This window comes from Euprymna scolopes, chromosome 1, assembly GCF_053919585.1.
Source record: "Euprymna scolopes isolate OS-2025 chromosome 1, ASM5391958v1, whole genome shotgun sequence".
In the NCBI taxonomy this organism is placed as follows: Eukaryota; Metazoa; Mollusca; class Cephalopoda; order Sepiida; family Sepiolidae; genus Euprymna; species Euprymna scolopes.
Genome location: NC_136482.1, coordinates 155,784,349 through 155,802,672, shown reverse-complemented (window position 1 = coordinate 155,802,672; position 18,324 = coordinate 155,784,349). Strand labels below are relative to the sequence as shown.

General features: G+C 34.2%; 1 protein-coding gene across 2 annotated transcripts in view; it reads right to left on the bottom strand.

The window, feature by feature from the left end:
- LOC145276814 (uncharacterized) overlaps positions 1-7,318 on the bottom strand; it is a 124,090-nt gene extending 116,772 nt beyond the window's left edge. Inside the window, exon 1 of one of the 2 annotated variants that reach the window (XM_080128149.1) lies at positions 7,163-7,318. The gene's annotated coding sequence lies outside the window, so the exon portion shown is untranslated. Of the gene's footprint in view, positions 1-6,731; positions 6,838-7,162 lie in introns of those variants that run through there. The other variant, XM_080128156.1, reaches the window with a different exon arrangement.
- Positions 7,319-18,324: the final 11,006 nt, after the last annotated feature.

Below are 18,324 nucleotides of genomic sequence, written 5' to 3'. Positions count from 1 at the left end.
ATCTCATAAATGCTAAACTATTTTCTGACCGACATGAATTTATGCAAGCTCACTCTACTGTGGATATTCTAACGGTCATCTTTGAATGCATGTATATGGATAAGGCAGGGAAGGCTAGGATGGTAGTACTTGATGAAAGTTTTCTCATAAAAATTAAATCATATGGACAAATACTTAATAGCTCCTTCTTAGACAAGAGAAAAATACAGGTTGTTCTCAATGGCCGTACGTCCAAAGAACATGATATTAAATTAATATCATGTTCTTTGGACATATCAAGTCCAAGGATCAACTTTTGCGTTAATAATTAATTAGCAAGACCTGTGGAAATCCCACAGCGAGCGCTTTCATATGCAATATATTGATGGTGGCATTCTGTAGATGTTCAGTGTAAATGGAGACACTCTGATACTATTATAGCACTTTTTTAAAACTGCAAAAGTATTTATCTAAGTTAGCAGGGACGCCTAGTGTAGTCCAGTCATAAGATACGCTTAAATAATATATTTACGCAGATTTTGTATATATTATAGAATCTATTTTCTATCGATTCTCATATATCATAAAGTTGTGATTTCAAAAATAAAAAAAATGTATCCATATGACTTGGGTGCATCAGATTGAATCGAAACTGAAACCAAAATTTATGAAAAAAAAATATATTTATAAATATATATATATATATATATATATAACTTGAGTTTCTCCAGTTATAATCGAAACAGAAACCAACACTTCTGGAGAATCCTTGGTAAAATTATTTATATAAAAAATAGATGACTTCAGTGCCATCAGCTATAATCGAAACCGAAACCAAAACTTATGAAGAATTCTTGGTGAAAATATTTATAATATAGAAATGGGAGGCCATAACAATTAAACGACGGTCACTTGAAAGAAAAAAAAAAATAATATAAGCGTGACACAGAAAATAACACACACACACTATCGTATTAATATATAGATGCAGAAGTTGATTCTTGAACCTTTATTTCTGATATTCATAAACGATCTCCCTGGTGAAAGTGTGTCCATTTGCTGATATGATACTACATAAGAGACATGAGGGAAAAAAACTAATGTACAAGACACATATCCAATGCATTGGCTAAAACCTTAGAAAATGGCCTCCAGTCTGTACATGGATGATAAGATTTAATGCTACTAAGACTAAGCTTCTTTCCTTTAACAACTACAAAATCCGTCTCAATTGCCATGATTAATGATACTCTACTTGAGGGCTCTTCGTTCAAATTCCCTGGCTTAACATTTACAAGCAACATGAACTGGAACAAGTACATAGAAGATATTGCCAAGGCTGATACAAAAATGGTGGGCTCTCTCTACCGTGCTAGGAAACTACTCACACCTGCCAGCATCGTGTATCTCTACAAAGCCACCATTTGCCCATGTATGGAATATTGTTGACACATCTGGGTTGGTCCATCTGCCACTAGTCTCTCCTCTTTGACAGAGTTAAAAAAAAAATTTTTTTAAAAAGCTCCCAATCATAACAGATCTCACACAATCAACCAAACTCCAACCCCTATCCCATCGATGCAAAGTTGCATACCTGTACCTGCTTTGCAAGTACTTTAATGAAATATGCTCCGATGAATTCATAGCACTTGACATAAATACCTAATTAACCTGACAAGCAGCAAAAAAACACTCCTTCATCATAGAGGTACAAAGTGCCTTCAATAAGTTTCCAGACCTTTTCCGTATGGGCACTTTTATCGATAGTAGACACATGAAACTCTAGCCACCTTTGAAGTAATCTCCTCTGGCTGTAATGCACTCATACAATTCCAACAACTTCTGGAAGATCCCATGGAAGTCCTCTTGTGGGAGTGTATCAATGACCCTCGTCACAGTTTCTTTTATTTTCTCAATTATCTCATAATGACAGTCTCTAAGATTTTCCTGGAACATAGAGAATAACCAAAACTCACAGGGAGTAAGGTCTGGATGATAGGGAGGGTGAGGAACTGTCTTGATGCCCTTCTTGTTCAAATAGTCTGTGACAAGAATGGAGTTGTGAACTGGTGCATCGTCTTCGTGGAAATGCACCTGACCCGATTTGAAGAGTGCTGCCATCTTCTGGCAGAATCTTTTCCTAAACTTCCTTAAAACCTCAACATAGTATTCCTTGTTGACTATTCTGTTCAGTGGAAACCCAGTGCGTGTAGTAAAAAAAAACTTTTTTTTTAAAATATATATGGAATCATCATGTTTCTGAATGGATTTGCTCTGTCTGGTCTTCTTGGATCTAGGAGAGCCAGCATGCTTCCACTTGGAACTCTGTCCTTCGGTCTCTGGTCATAGCAGTAGATTCAGCTTTCATCGCAGGTCAACAGAGCACCAATAACTGCAGAATCTGAATTGATCAGCTTAAACATCTCCCTACTGTCATGACAACATCTTTCTCATTTCCTCTGAGCAACCTTGGAACAAACTTTGCACAAATCTTCTGCATCTTCAGTTTCTCATGAACAATTGTGTGTACAGTTCCCACACTAAAATCAAACTGTGCTCTTATTGTCTATATAGATATATGCCAGTCCTTATCCATGAAATTCTTTATTTGGCCAATCAACTCTAGTGTCCTGACTTCTTTACTTCTTCCATACTTCTCATCATCCTTCACAAACTCCCTGCTTTCCTTGAATCTCTTACACCACTCAAAAACTTATGCTCGATTCATGCAAAAGTAGTCTGAAGCATTCCATATGTTTCTCTGGCATTTTTTCAAAGTCTAAAATAATTTTATTGCATGTTCCTCTAAAGTGTCCTCGCGTCCAGATTGCATTGTTGAACATCACCAGCTATGACAATCAGGCTTTAGTAGGGTGTATTCCAATTCTTGCTGTAACTGTTCATTTGAACCTGACATCATAAAAATTGGTCAGCCATCTCATAAGGTGTATAGCAATAACATACTGAATTTTCAAGAGTCAACGAAAATTTTAAATGTCTATACAAAAAAGTCTGGAAACTTATTGAAGGCACCTTGTATCTAGATGCGGGAAAGCTTTCTATTCTAATAGTTTCTTCACTTTAACTGATAGACTTTGGAATTCCCTCAATGTACCCAGCTTCCTTGACTCTACCAAAATTTAAATGTGATGCAAACAGATATCTTGCTTTTCAACTCCCTACATAGTGCCCCTGTAGGTATGACTCCAAATAATAACTCATTATGTCCTTATTTGAAGCAAATAAGAGTAAAAATCAAAAATAAAATAAAGAAAAACCAAAATGAAGGTTTTGGTACTTATGCAGAGAAGGTACCGTGCTGAAAGAACAACATTATTTAGAAAGCTATTCTTAACATGGAGAGTGAAAAGTGTTTTCTAACTATTCTGCACTTTTACTTAACAAACATACCGTAATAAACAAAACATACCATAAACTTGAATTTAACTTGAAAGAAATAGCACAGTACCTTCTCTGCATAAGCACCAAAATATTTATCAAAAATAATTGTGAACATAACTATATTTTTAATTATTTTAAGTCAAATGGCTTTATGTATTGTCTGGTAAAGCTATTTATGAATTGAAAACGCTTCTTATACATTGTGAGAAATTCCAGTCACAATGTTATTTTCATGTTTTAAGCTACCTATGCACATTTCTTGTAGGCAGCCTAAGATTGGTTGATTTGTATGGGGCAAGATAATTATTGTAAACATTCATTTTGTTTTTCAGTCCTCCAGCAAGAGCGAGATCTCACCAAAAGTCGGTTCCGAGAAGAATGTCTTATCGAGAATGGAGCCGCAACAATTTCTTCATGTTGATATCACCTAAATGTTTGGTGAAAAAGGACTTGAAATCTCTACAAGCAGAGACACCTTTATATTGTGCCGAAGATATCCCAATTAGAGGATGGCATCATTTGAACATTTTCATCATGTTTATTGAACTTTTCTCAATTCAATTAGAATCCCAAGGGACGATTTATGCCTAATTAAAGGCACCAGAACTCTTGCCGAGAACACCATGAATTATGGACCTTTTCAAAGGAAAACCACACTACCACTTCAACAAAAGGAGTTAACTACTGGCTCCCAATTTGGTAGGCAAAACTGACCCACCGTTCCCGGACCAGTAACCTTTTTTTGATGTTATCTCTTCTCTTCTTCTATATAAATAAAATGAACTCATTTTTTCCCGTGGGATTTTGACCTTAATAGGATTAAAAATCAAGATATTTCATGCAAATACATTATGCACAAACGGCAGAACAATATCTGAGGTTTGTTATAGGCTTATTAGTTCTCAAATTCCTCGATAATCTTAGATTTCTATACTTTTTCTGCTGAGAAGTCACGGCCAAAATCGGTTAAGATCAATGGAAGTGGTAAAATATTTTCTCTCTTAAAAATTCCTCCTCCCCCTGCCACCACTTAACACCGTTTGGAGATCGTTCACAAGGAACAGTTGAGAAGAGAACACCGGTTTGGCTTCGTAGTTCTATCATGTTAAGTTATTTAAAATCACTAAACTAAGCTGCAGTGTTCTGTGGCGTAGTGGTTAGGGTGCTGGACAATTCACATTATATTTTCACGTTCGCGCCGACCTACCACAGTGGGTTTTTTTTTTTTTTTTTTTTTTTCCTAAACAACTGGAATGGACTTTTCTTGGTGGCCGAACTGTTAACGTTGCAGATGTTTGTTTTTTTTTCACACTTTATTTTCCTACTTTTACTCATGACTCCGGGTTTGATCCTTCCTACTTACCTACCATAACATTTTTTAAAACTCCCCCCGTCCCGGAAACAAACACTCGGGCAACGCCGGGTACCCCCGCTAGTAACTGAATAAAATTTAAGTTTAAAAGGTATGGTTTTGTAATTGTGGAATCATTTTTGCCTTAGCCAGGGAGTATTGAGATTGTGAGATTAATTTCTCACAACATCTAAGTAACAAATCTTTGGAGATTTTCTCACATCTAAGTAATAAATCTTTGGAGATTTGGCCACACAAAATGTAAATAAGCAATTTCGATATATTGTAATGTTATTTTTGGTACTTATGCATTTTTGTTGCCGTGCTGAAATAGGCACTTCTGCATGTCAGTGACATGAGGTGAATGTGTGTATTTTAATTTCAAGAAACGCCGAGATATCGCTTGTCAGCCAAAGAACAGGGGTTGATAACTCTTCCTTTTCTAAAAAAAAATGCGTGCAAACTAAAATTATATATTGATACATTTTTATACCATCTTTCTGTACAAAAAAAAACAAAACAATTATTCTTAAAACCTCTATAAATGTTTCATGATTTTCTTTAATTATATTTTGCTACATTTCATATAACCATACCACAAAAAAAAAAAATAATTCTAAAAACAATCTAGGTTTCATGTTTTTATCACATTTATCATTTTATTTTCAGTTATGAATAACTCATCGAAAAGAAATTATATTAATACATTAAAATTATATTTTGATACATGTTTTATACAAGAAATGTTTTGATTTTCATATATTTTTGTGGGGTTTGTATTACTGTACACACAGATTCGAAAAAGTTGTCAAAAAACAAATATATAACAAATAACTGTTATCAAAGGCAAGATAAGTTACTTTTCTTCCTAACTGGATATGTTTTTAGTGTTTTTATTTAATGTAACATGTTTATTCAGCTCGAAAAACATACAGTGTTTACCGATATATTGGAAAGTTAAAAATGGCGGTCGACTCTCTCTCTTTCACACGGTAAGTTTGGGAAAAGGAGTTAAAAATAAAAACTAGACAAAATAATGTTAGAAACTCACTCTATATATGTTACCGTGACATAGAGGCTGACATATATTCGGTGGGTTTTTAACAGTATTTTATATAGTTTTTATTTTTAACTCCTTTTCTCAAACTTACCGTGTGAAAGAGAGAGTCGGGCGCCATTTTTAACACAGTATGTTTTTCGAGCTAGTGTTAATACAAACCCCAAACCCTTCTCTACTTTCACTCAACAATTTAGGTGCTAGTGCACTTATGGATCTGCGCTATTTTTTAATTAGTATTTTCAAGTTTAAAGTTATATAGCGTCTGTTTTTATTAAATTGTAAGGTTAACGTACAGAATAGGTACAAAACACCTTCCCCTTTCCATGTTAAGAATGGCTTTCTAAAATAGTAACGTTATTATTTCAGCACGGATCAATGAGTGCACTAGTACCACAATTTAATATAAAAAAAGACATCGTAAAATTTGAATTTAACTTGAAAATGCTATTTTTTAAAAAAACAAAAAAAAAAAACAGCGTGGTAACAAAAGTGCACAAAGCACCCTCTTTTTTGTTTTTCTTTATATATATATATATATATAACAAATACCGTGCCATTTATTGAGTTTATTTCTACCAGTATTTTGTTTAATTTTCTATTTTTGAGCGATTATAGGACTTTAAGATTTGACTCTCTTGTTCGCCATTTTTTCTTGTTCGCACATAACACTCGACACTACTTGTTTTCTAAACTGAATAAAAACTTTAAACTAAGTTAAAACACTAAATACTTATTCAGCTAGGTGGAAGAATAACTTATTTTGCTTTTGATAACATACTTGTCCTCGACTACTTTGTTGCTTATAGTAAAAAATGTTAAAAAAATAACAAACTTGTTATCTTGTAAATAAATTAAACTGCAAGAAAGACGTTCCAACTTTTTATAATTTATCATTGGAAACTTTTTAAAGCAAAAGATGATAGAAATATTTCTTTTTACCTTTTATTCCAAGTTCGTTCGTAAAAAGTTAAAAAACAACTTTCAGTTGCGATTCAATGAAAAATAAAATCATATTTTTTTGTTAAATCCAGAGTTTTCAAGAAGTCGAAATAAGTCAAAAGTTTATTATTATATAAATATATGCATTAAGGAGTAGAAAGAAACTCGCATGTGAAGTTAATTAAATTTAAATATAGTTATTCGTTTGTTTTTTGTTTGTTTGTTTTTTTTTTTTTTACCGGCAGGTATTTCTCTGCCTTTGTTGACAAAGGGAAAGACAAAAGCTGGGAAAAAGAAAGAAGAAATCTGTCCACACTTGTTGTGAAAAAGAAAAACCATCACAACGTGTTCATACACGATCTTCCACATTCTTCCAACCAAACTTATTATAATTAATATTATCCCCTGATCTTGACAAACATATTACTTACCTTCGGTTAACCGGTTTATGCAGATTATGCTTAAACCATCCGATCGGAAGTATATGGCTGCTCACAAACAAACGCACAAACTAATTTCATCAAAACATAAGTTTTTGTGAAGCGTCAATAAACCGCCATTTTATTTTGTGCGAGATTCACGCGAACACAAAACGAGATTTCAAACTTTTTTGTAACAACAAAAAGAATTTTTCCAACATTATTATTTTTCTCTCTGGAGACGGAGATAAGAAAAGAGAAGTTTTAAACAACTTTTGTTTTGAAATATCTTTCGGGTTTGTATTACTGTACACATAGATGCGAAAAAGTTGTCAAAAAAAAATATATAACAAATAAATGTTATCAAAGGCAAGATAAGTTACTTTTCTACCAAACTGGATATATTTTTCGTGTTTTTATTCAATGTAACATGTTTATTCAGCTCGAAAACCATACAGTGTTTACCAATGTATTGGAAAATTCAAGATGGCGCCTTACCCCCTCTTTAACACGGTAAATTTGAGAAAAGTTGTTATAAATAAAAAAAACGGATAAAATACTGTTTAAAACTCGCTCAATATATGTTACCGTGACATATATTCGGCGGGTTTTTAATAGTATTTTTTCTAGTTTTTTATTTATAACACCTTTTCCCAAACTTACCGTGTTAAAGAGGGGGTGAGGCGGAGGCGCCATCTTGAATTTTCGAATACATCGGTAAACACTGTATGTTTTTCGAGCTGAATAAACATGTTACATTGAATAAAAACACGAAAAATATATCCAGTTACGTAGAAAAGTAACTTATCTTGCCTTTGATAACATTTATTTGTTATATATTTGTTTTTCGACAACTTTTTCGAATTTATGTGTACAGTAATACAAACCCTATCTTTTTTTTTTAAACTTCTGTTTCTCTACATATCCTCTGCTTTGAACGTACCTCTTATCAGCTGTAGCTGTGGCCGTACCCGTGCAGCAACTGGTGGAATATAATAGAAGGTTGTTGCCTCCCTACGAGGGCAGAGTTAGACACAAAGTCGGTTTTTAATGTGAGGAAAATCCATCTCCCCCAAAAAGGGTTACTCTGGATAGGAACAAAAATAAAAATTGCCTCAGTCATGAATGATCTCTCCTCTACTGACTGAGGACCGAAAAGGTGAAGTGCAACATCAAAACAGATTTTATTTAATCCGGTGCTCCCAGCTCTGGCAGCATCAGAACAGATACTACACTGTGATCTTGCCTTGAAGGCCGTAAAAATAATGATTGTATAATAGAAGGTTGTTTAGTTTTCTCCCACTGCAAGAACTTAAACATCAGAGTCGGAAAGTGGTATTGAGAAGTCAGCGCCCCCAAGGAGGGACACTCTGACCTGCAAAAAAAGTGCCTGGGCAGCCCCGTCGACATTCCCCAGTGGGGGCGCCTCATTGCACAACTTTGTGTGGTTTGTCCTTCAATAGTGTTGATAATTTACAAATCCTAAGAGCTTACTTGGCGAGTATTAAATTCAAAGATTCAATATCAGACGAACTCAACAAAATCATTATCGCTGTTGGGAGAGGAAACTTATCAGAGAGACAAATTCGATACAAGGTGTCAAAATGTGATAAATCCTACTGATGATGTTATCGCACAACTTGTTAAATATTGGCTTGGTTTGCTGCTGGAGCACCCTGAAATAGAAAAACTTTTCTCTGGTGATTTGTAGCCCTTATATTCCCAAAATATTTCATAAGCATTGAAAATTGGTCAATAATTCTTCTTGTCTTTTTGAAATGAAGAAGCAAAATATTTTAAAGTTCAACTTTGGGCTTCTAGTGAGATATAAGTTAAAAGGGCAAAGCTATTATAGTGTTCGGGAAACAAGTCTACAATTCAGGGATATTACACCACACTTTGAAAAAGCTACCATATTTCCGAAACTAGGCTATATTTTGTATTTTAGATAGTTTTTTTTTTTTTTTTTAATTCTCCATTAAATTTTGACCCAGAAAAATGGTATAACAAGCCATGTAATCCTACTTTCAAAAATGACCTAAATTGGCCCGGATAGAAAAAAAACTCTTCATGGAGGCTTGAACAGTGTCTTACGGCTTTATTCCACTGCAAACTGGAGATCAATCTCTTGAAAGAATGGGTGAGAGTTTTGGGATTAGTAGATGATGGACAATAGTGGTTGCAAGATCAGTTGGCAAGGAAGGTCAAGAAAAATGAGAAGTGATGAGGATGGACTTAAGAGAAGGGCTGATAACTAAAAACCGGACTCAAGGTGGATTAGTTTGGCAGCCAATTTTTAAAAAACGTCCAACACATGCAAACATGTAAAACTGATGGTAATGAATAGTAGTAGTGGTGGCAGTAGTAGTAGTATGGTTGGATCATTCTACTGATCCAGAAACTACCTGACTAATGATGTAATCCTTTACCTACATTAAAAGCCAGATTCGTCTTAGGATAAAGCACTGCTGTTACATCTAGGGAGGTGCCACTCGGAGCCCTCTTTCTTGTCTTGTCAGAGTAGAAAATCGACTTCACAATCTACTCGTAACAAGGATGATCTATTTTTATTCCTACAACCTCTTTCTTACAGAACAGATGTTGCTAGCCTACAGTGTTGTTGCTTATGGTAGATACTAGTGTAGAAATAAGGAGTAGATGTCTTCTTGAAATTAATAAGAATAAGCAAACTGTTTAGTCGTAGAAAGTGTTCCTATGTGGAGACGTACCTTAAAGATTAGACAGGCCTGTTGAAAGAGACAGAGTTCATGGATGTCTGTGTCTAAAGTAGTAGTGGAAACATGCATCACAAAAGATTAGAGACAGTACTGTAGGATGAGAAAGAGAGTCCGGGTATGGACGGCATGGACGTCTGTGTGTAGAGAAAGCCATGTTAGCTTGTTTGTATTCACGTCTTAGTTGAACCCCCGAGTCCAAAGACTGGGTGAGTTCTGTTGTGTCCCAAGAAAGAAGTCGGGAGTGACAAGTCCATTCCACGTGGAATTGTTGTCAGTCCAAGATCTAAGAAGAAAAAGAGTGTGTGTTGCCGGTTTAACCTTTTATAAACTTGGTCACATGGCTGAGAACTGGTTTCTGATTGGACAAGCCAGGAAGGAAGTGTATGCAAAATCTCCAGCCACAAGAATTCGCTCCTGCTTATGTTTGTTGCAATTTCTTCTGCTACACTAGATTGAGTTCTAATCCTTTGTCCCTTTCTGTAAAACATTCACAGCGAGAACTCGTCTAGTTACAACCACAACAAAGAACTTTCCTTTCTCTCTTTCTGTATTAAAATCCAAATGAAGCTTCCACAAACAAAGTTTTTTTCTAGAACATCCCATACATGAAGCAAGATACCATATCTCTGCTCCTCAACTGCATGCTCATTTACAAATCTAATGTAAACAAATACTTGTTGAGCTCTGCTCTTGAATAATCAATTCATCTTAAGTAATCTTCTGCCCATTTCGATACTGCTACCAATTCTTTTTGTGGCAGCAATGATCGTTCAACCAACAATTATATTAACTTTTATCCTCATGTGGCCCTAAGGCCTTGATAAGTGGTGACACATTAATACAAAAATAAGAAAAAAAAACTTCTAACAAAATCAGTGTTTCAACATCAAAACATGTTGTTTTAATAAGGATCCAAAACATTTGAACAATGTTACACAAATTGTAAAAAACACAAAACTGTCAACATGTAATTGATATTCTATTGGTGCATCATACAAATAAAGACAGCACATTATAAAAAATGATTATTGCGCTCCCAGGTGACTTTCTAGCATGCCCCTGTCTTAAGTTCAAAAAGGTTAACAACATTTATATTCGCAATTGCAACATTTTTTTTTAGGATCAGTTTACAGCTTTATGTGGGCAAGTGGGTAGGTAGGCAAAGTTGTAGGTGACCTATGCCACATTTTTGATATGTAGATGTTCCTTGTCGCAACAAGTGTTTTTGCAATGCTATCAGAGAAAAAAAAAAAAATACAAGGAAAAGAATTTCTAAAATGCAAGTATTAGAATTTTGTAGGTCACAACAGTGGACATGTCACTTCAAGTTTGAATTCACTTAATAATGACAACCAAACTATTTGTGAAATCATTAATAGACTTCAAAAATCGTAAATTCTTGGCTTGTTTTAAATTCATTCAAGAAAAATCAATTTTTAATTCTAAACGTTTCGTAATTATTTGGATTCTTCGGGCTACTGTTTTCATCTTGAATGTTATTCCTACAACAATTCAGTTAATGTAACCTTTAAGCCTCTTCAGGTGTATTTTGTCAAACTCAGGACTCGTTCTATCAAATTAGGGAATTTGCATGGAATTTCAGAACGGAAACCTTTTCTATAATCTATGAGGGTCATTTCATTAATATATGCTGTCATTTCATTAATCGTGATTGGCTAGAAGTCCTAAGTAATTTGCTATTGAATTTTCGAGTATCACCGGTACTGAGAATTGAATCTTCAATCTTCAGGAGAGTTTAACTTTACAACTGAATTTTACCTAGTACTTTATCCAAGTACATACGAACAATTCTCATACGACATTTCTGAATTTTTGAGATGAGGATTGGTTATTCGTATTATTTGGATTCAACGAACTACTGCTCTCGTATTGAGTGTAATTTTCACAACGTTTCAGTCGATGTAAGGTGCATCTTGTCGAACTCGGGAATGTTTCTGTCGGACTCGTGAATTTGGACAGAATTTTGAGTGGTGCAGTGGTTAGAGTTCGACATGATACACCTGAGAAGGTCGGACGTAACATCAACAGAAACTTTGTGAAAATCAAGATGAGAACAGTAGTCTGCGCGAGCCATTTCCTAGTCTCGTACAAAAGCACACATTCACATCTCAAGCTATATTACTTGTCGCATACATACGCGCACACAAACATATGCGCCCACGTCCACACACGTACATATATTCACGTTCGCGTACATACACTCACATTCACGTGTATATACACACACGCTAACGTACACACATGTACTCACACACGTGCACACGTACGCACACAAGGACAACGTCACTTCCCCTTTCAAAGGAAATCCACACATACGCAAAAGACCACCGGAAATGAGTATAAAGCAAAGAGCAATAAGCGGTTTCTTTCTTTTCGGCCCAGCTTTCAAGCTGGTCGGTCTACCTCACGCCATTTTCTACTATGTCGGACAAAAGGCCAACAGACAGTACCTATACTCTTTCTCTCTCTATCTACTACTGGTCCCTGAGAACACCTTCGTGTAGCTGACTGCTAACTGATGTCAACCTTCTATCCTTTTCTTTGTCTACACGCTGGACTATCATTCTCATTTCTACTATATTACTCACTTCTTTTCCCACGCGCGAACAAACGATAGTGACCTGAACTTGAGATGAACACACATTTCCTTTTCTTTCTACAACACCAGTCCTGCAATGAACGATGGTTACACCCACGCGGATATGAACACATGCTATATCTAAAACATTCATTCCTTCAACAGTAAATAAACAATGTTTATCTTATCCATCAATTGAGTTTTTGTTTCCTTCAATTCCATTCGTTTCATTATTCTTTTGTACGGGATTGGGATTTATATATCCTGGTTCGTTACAAGTCTGATGAATCCAAATAATACAGACTTATCGACCCCTCCTTTTCCCTATCTTTTCTGTTTTATGTCTGTACGATAGTTATAAAAATTTGATTGTCATGAATGACTGCAGATAAATTCCCTTCAAAAACATCAACAGATTCAAGACAACTAAAGACAATTTGTAATGCAGATGACAATCTGTTAAAATGTTTTTGATTCATAATAGAGGGTATGACTCCAATGATTCCGATGATCGTTTTTATAACCACAGTTATAATAATCAACCAATCAGAAGCTTCAAAAGTTACTATAAAAAATGTCAAATTTTGGATTCAATCAGTTCACCGTCGCCTCTGTCACGAAACGACTCAAGATCGAGACTACATTTGATTCTTTGCCGCCATCTTTGTTACTGGGAATTACTTAACACTCAAGATCGGGACTACATTGATTCTTTGCCAATTTGATTTACTGCTGCCACCTTTGTTTAACAATGTCTCAACACTTAACACAATCAAAATCATTTATGCAGTTCAAAACTATTCAAATCGCTTGACGACTGTTTCTCAACATTCAAAAGAACTTTCTCCAATGGTTGGAAAACTAACTTTATTTCTTACTTGATATAAAAAGCTTCACTGGCGACAACTGACAAAGATGGCTTGGATTTGTGCCCAACAAGCCCTATCATATATAACTAGGACAATGACAGTAGCATTTTCTTTGTTTTCGCCATGGCAACAATTGCTAGTAGTACAAATCATTGTAGCGTCGAAATAACAATTCCTCAGGTTGCGGATAGATTTAGAGTTCACTTGCAAATACAAAAAAAAAAGCAGTTTTGAACAAAATCACAGTTTGCCTTCTAGCAAGATTTAGCACCTGAAATTCATTGTACAAGAGCTATGGTGAAGCCATGAGAAGCAGTGTGGTGGGTGGATGCTCTAAGCACATGAACATGTAAGATTAAGTTAATAGCAGGGCACTTTAGCTTAATAAAGACTTAGTGCATTTCTATAGAAATGGTCTTCATAGACAAAATATAGACGTCGAGAGATTTATTATGGATCTTTTGCAGTGAGAGTCACACTTGAAAAAAAATGTTGCAGTTAACTGTGACCTTTTTCGTCAAATATGATTTAAAGTACATCTAGCTACCATCAGAATCAGAAGTGGGAATCGCAAAAATCGATATTTGAGGGTATCGGAACTGGAAAAATTTGTACAGATTTTCCGATGCCAAAACGATTCTTTTTAGTTGTCTTTTTTATTTGATTTTGTTTAAAGCAAAATCTTCCATTGTTGGTAATAATGATAAAATAATAAATATTTATTGATTGGAAGCTAAAATCGATAGATTGTCCCCAACACATATATTTTTACATTTAGTAGTAAATGGTAATCAGAGAAAAAAATGCAACTCTATAGTTAAATGTTTAGAGATTTATAAAGAATCGGAATCAGTAATTATATCGGAATCAGGAATTTAGTATGGAATCAGGAATTGTATCGGAATCGGGAAAAATATTGGAATCATCCCATCACTAGTTATTTTATCATAAGAATAATTAGCATATGGATATAAAGGAAAGCAGCATCTAAGCTTCAGCCTCTGTCCCATCGACGAAACGTTGCATCCCTCTGCCTGTACTACAAATATTTTAATGGTGAATGCTCTGACGAACTACAGACACTTGTGCCCCCACGACGTAGACACACTCGCCAAACCCGACAGGCAGCTAAATCCCACCCCCACACAGTAGAGATCCCTAGATATAAAAGATCTTTCTACTCCAGTAGTTTCTTCCCCAGAACCGCTAGACTCTGGAATTCCATCCCAGGTTCCTGCTTCCCTAACTGTACTGACATGCAGAAATTCAAGTGCAACGTGAACTGATATCTTGCTGCCCAAATCCCAACATAGTGGCCCAGTAGTTGCTGCCCCTGATAGTAGCCCCCTACACCAAAGTGGCAACGCGCCTTGTTTGGGGTGAAAATGTAATAAAAAAAATAAATAAATAAAAAAAATGTCATAGATATTTACCAAAATTCAGAAATAAACTGTATTTCTGTACACAACAAATTTCATGCGAATGGACGTTTCTTATTTCCCTATCTTTTTACTAAATGATACAATGCTGTTGGGCAGTGTTAACCCTTTACTGTCAAATTTTACGTTCAAATCGTCTTTCAGAAAAACAATATTTCTTACTCTTATGGCTTATCATCTCAACTGACATAGCCTGACCAGAGATATGAATAAATATCACACCAGATATTACTGGTTTGTTCTCTTCTATAATATAAATCTCACCTGTCTGTTTAAATATATGTATGTATGTATGTATGTATGTATGTATGTATGTATGTATGTATGTGTGCATGTATGTCTCACAAAAACTTTCGACAGAGGAGACGGATTTTTACAAGATCGGTATCATTTTGAAGCTCGATCTTTCAGACGACAAATATCGAAAAATTGGCCAAAAACATTCATTCTTTCACCCATAACTTAACTCTATAGAGAGGGGTTCCTTTTTTTCGCCACTATTTTAGAAAGTCATCCTCTCTTTTCGATTATCTAGCCTTAATTTAAACTTATGTCACTTCCGGCTTAGCAATGGGCGAAACAGCTAACACGTCACATTTTTTTTTTCACTTTCTTTTCCTCCTTCACAGTAAGGGTGCGAGCCTTCCTGCCTACTACCACTTTTTTTTTTTTGCGCTCACAATTTCCTTTTGTTTATTGTTTTTGTTGCTCAACCAACACCCTTACAGACACCTCCACTTTCTTTTCCGCCTTCGCGTCATGGGTTTAAGCCTGCTTGCCTACTACAACTTTTTTTAAAAATTATTTTGCTCAACGCATATCAAAACTCCCCGGCAACGCCAGGCACCCAGGCTAGTTTTGAATAAGTGTTAGCAAAAACCAAAGCACAAAAATTAGACTGTTCAAAGCAGAAGCAAGTAGTGACTCCTAACTTGGAACAAAATGAACTTTCTCTATTAACAAAACAGAATTTTCCACATGATGATGCAGAAAATCACATTAGAGATTAAGCTATGTGTTTAGGATGTTGTATTACAGACAGGAAGTCTCCAGTGACATTTATCAGATAAGCTAATAAAATCTCTCTCTTGTTTGTGAACCACAAATGAGAACAGTCATATCTGGGACAGCCGATCCCTCCCTTTATCGGGACGGGAACATCTGCAGGATATTACGGAAGATGAAGTTATACATGCATGCTACTAATAAAATTAAAAGCCTCAAAAGAATCGTCAAACTCTAATGATTTCATGCTGTCATTATTAATAACCTTTCAACTATTAAAAAGACATGCAGCTGTTAATAATAACGAAGAAAAAGAGGAGAAAGAACAAACTATTGCCATGTGTGAATCTCTCTCTCTCTCTCTCTCTCTCTCTCTCTATATATATATATATATATATATATATATATATATATATATATATATATATATATATATATATATATATATGATGGTAGTTTGCTTGAAGCATTGCTGGTAAACGGATATATGGAAGTTCTGTCCTGTTCTCTTCCGCCTTCTTGAATATACTATTGTTTTCTTTTTAAAAAGGGGAGAAAATTCCTCCCGAAATTAATCAAAGTTCCATACCACCAAGGTGTTTGGAGGTGTGTAATGAGCAAAAAAAAAAAAAAAAACAGCGAAGGTGTAAATTAAGGCTAGTCAATCAAAAAGAGGGGATGACTTTCGAAAATATAGGCGAAAAAAGCAATGCCTCCTTATAGAAAAGTGTCCAGTTGAGGGTGAAGGAATTAATGTTTTTAGCCAGTTTTTCAATATTTGTCGTCCGAAGTGTCAAGCTTCAAAACGATACTGATTTTGTGAAAATTCGCCGCCTCTATCGAAAGTTTTAGGCATACATACATGCATACATACATGCATACATACATTTGAACAGAAAGGTGAGATTTATATTATAGATGAAGCAAGACATAAAAAAGAAAAAAGAATGAACAAAAAAAAGAAAAGTTAGGAATAATAACTCTTACCCAAAAAATAAGTTATTCCCCTTATTATTAGCTGACTTCTTGTAAGGTGATTGCTCAAGAATTTCTATATGTTAGAAAATTACTGAATCGGTAAACTGCTGAATTAGATTAGTTTTTAATAAATTGTAATGAACTACCCTAGTCTATTGCAAGCAATAAGGTACAATAATAAAAAATGGAAGTTGGCTAGTCAGAATCAAAGTTTGATTTGTCAGCTGAAATTCTATTTATGCATATATATATATATATATATATATATATATATATATATATATATATAGTATTTATTTGCTTCCCCCCTTGAAAGCAAACTGTGACACACGTTTTTAATATGAAGGAAAACCAGCTCCCCAAAAAGGGGCACTCTGGCAGTTGCAAAAATAAAAATTTTCTTAGTGTAGAAGAGTTTACTCTACGTTGACTAAAATCAAATAAACTTAAGTGTAGCATCAAAACAGATACTACACTTGGATCTCAGCCTGAAGGACAATATATATATATATATATACTTCGGAATAATGAAATGTAATAAATCTACTGGTATGCAAATCCAGTGATTATCGGTCTTACAAAATGTTATTGGATGCAATATTTTATATAAGACAATCCCAGCTAAATGAAAATTGCTCAATATATCAGATAGAGCAAATAGATCATAATTTAGGAATTTAAATCTTATGATTTGAAACGGTTAAATTTCATATCTAGAATTTTTAGAATAAGTATATAATAATAATACTTATTAAAATGTTTGTTTTGCATATAATAAAAATTCTAGATTCAAAATTTAACCGTTTCAAACCATAAAATTTAAATTCCTAAATTATGATATATATATATATATATATATATATATATATATATATACATATATATACATATATATATATATATATATATATATATATATATATATATATATATATATATATATATATATATATACAAACATTGATGGCTACATATGTGCATACATGTTTCTGTAATCACCCGTTTTGGGGAAGATTTCATCTTCAGGCTAAGAATTTCCCTCAAAAACTGAAACTCAAGATTCAAAAACATTTTGTTTATATATATATATATATATATATATATATATATATATATATATATATATATATATATATATATATATATATATATATATATATATTAATTAGTGGAAATTGAAACAAAAATAAAAAAATACGAAATTATGGTTTAAAACAGAAAATTATCTAAGCATAACACCCAAGATGGTTGACATGTGGCAGCATTGCATTGGAATTTCTTTTCCCCAAATACCATGTTTATCATGTAAAAACTCAACTTTTTGTTGGTAACATCAAATGGAAAAATCATCGGACGAATTGGTGACGACAGGATATTTTTAGGGACATATAAATCGTAAAATTGCCTTCCCACCAACGAAACAGCTGTAATGAACAAAAATCCAGGAGAAAATAAACAAAAGTTATAAAAAAGAAAAAGTAAGTCTTTGAATTTCAACAAAGTTTTGTACTATATATATATATATATATATATATATATATATATA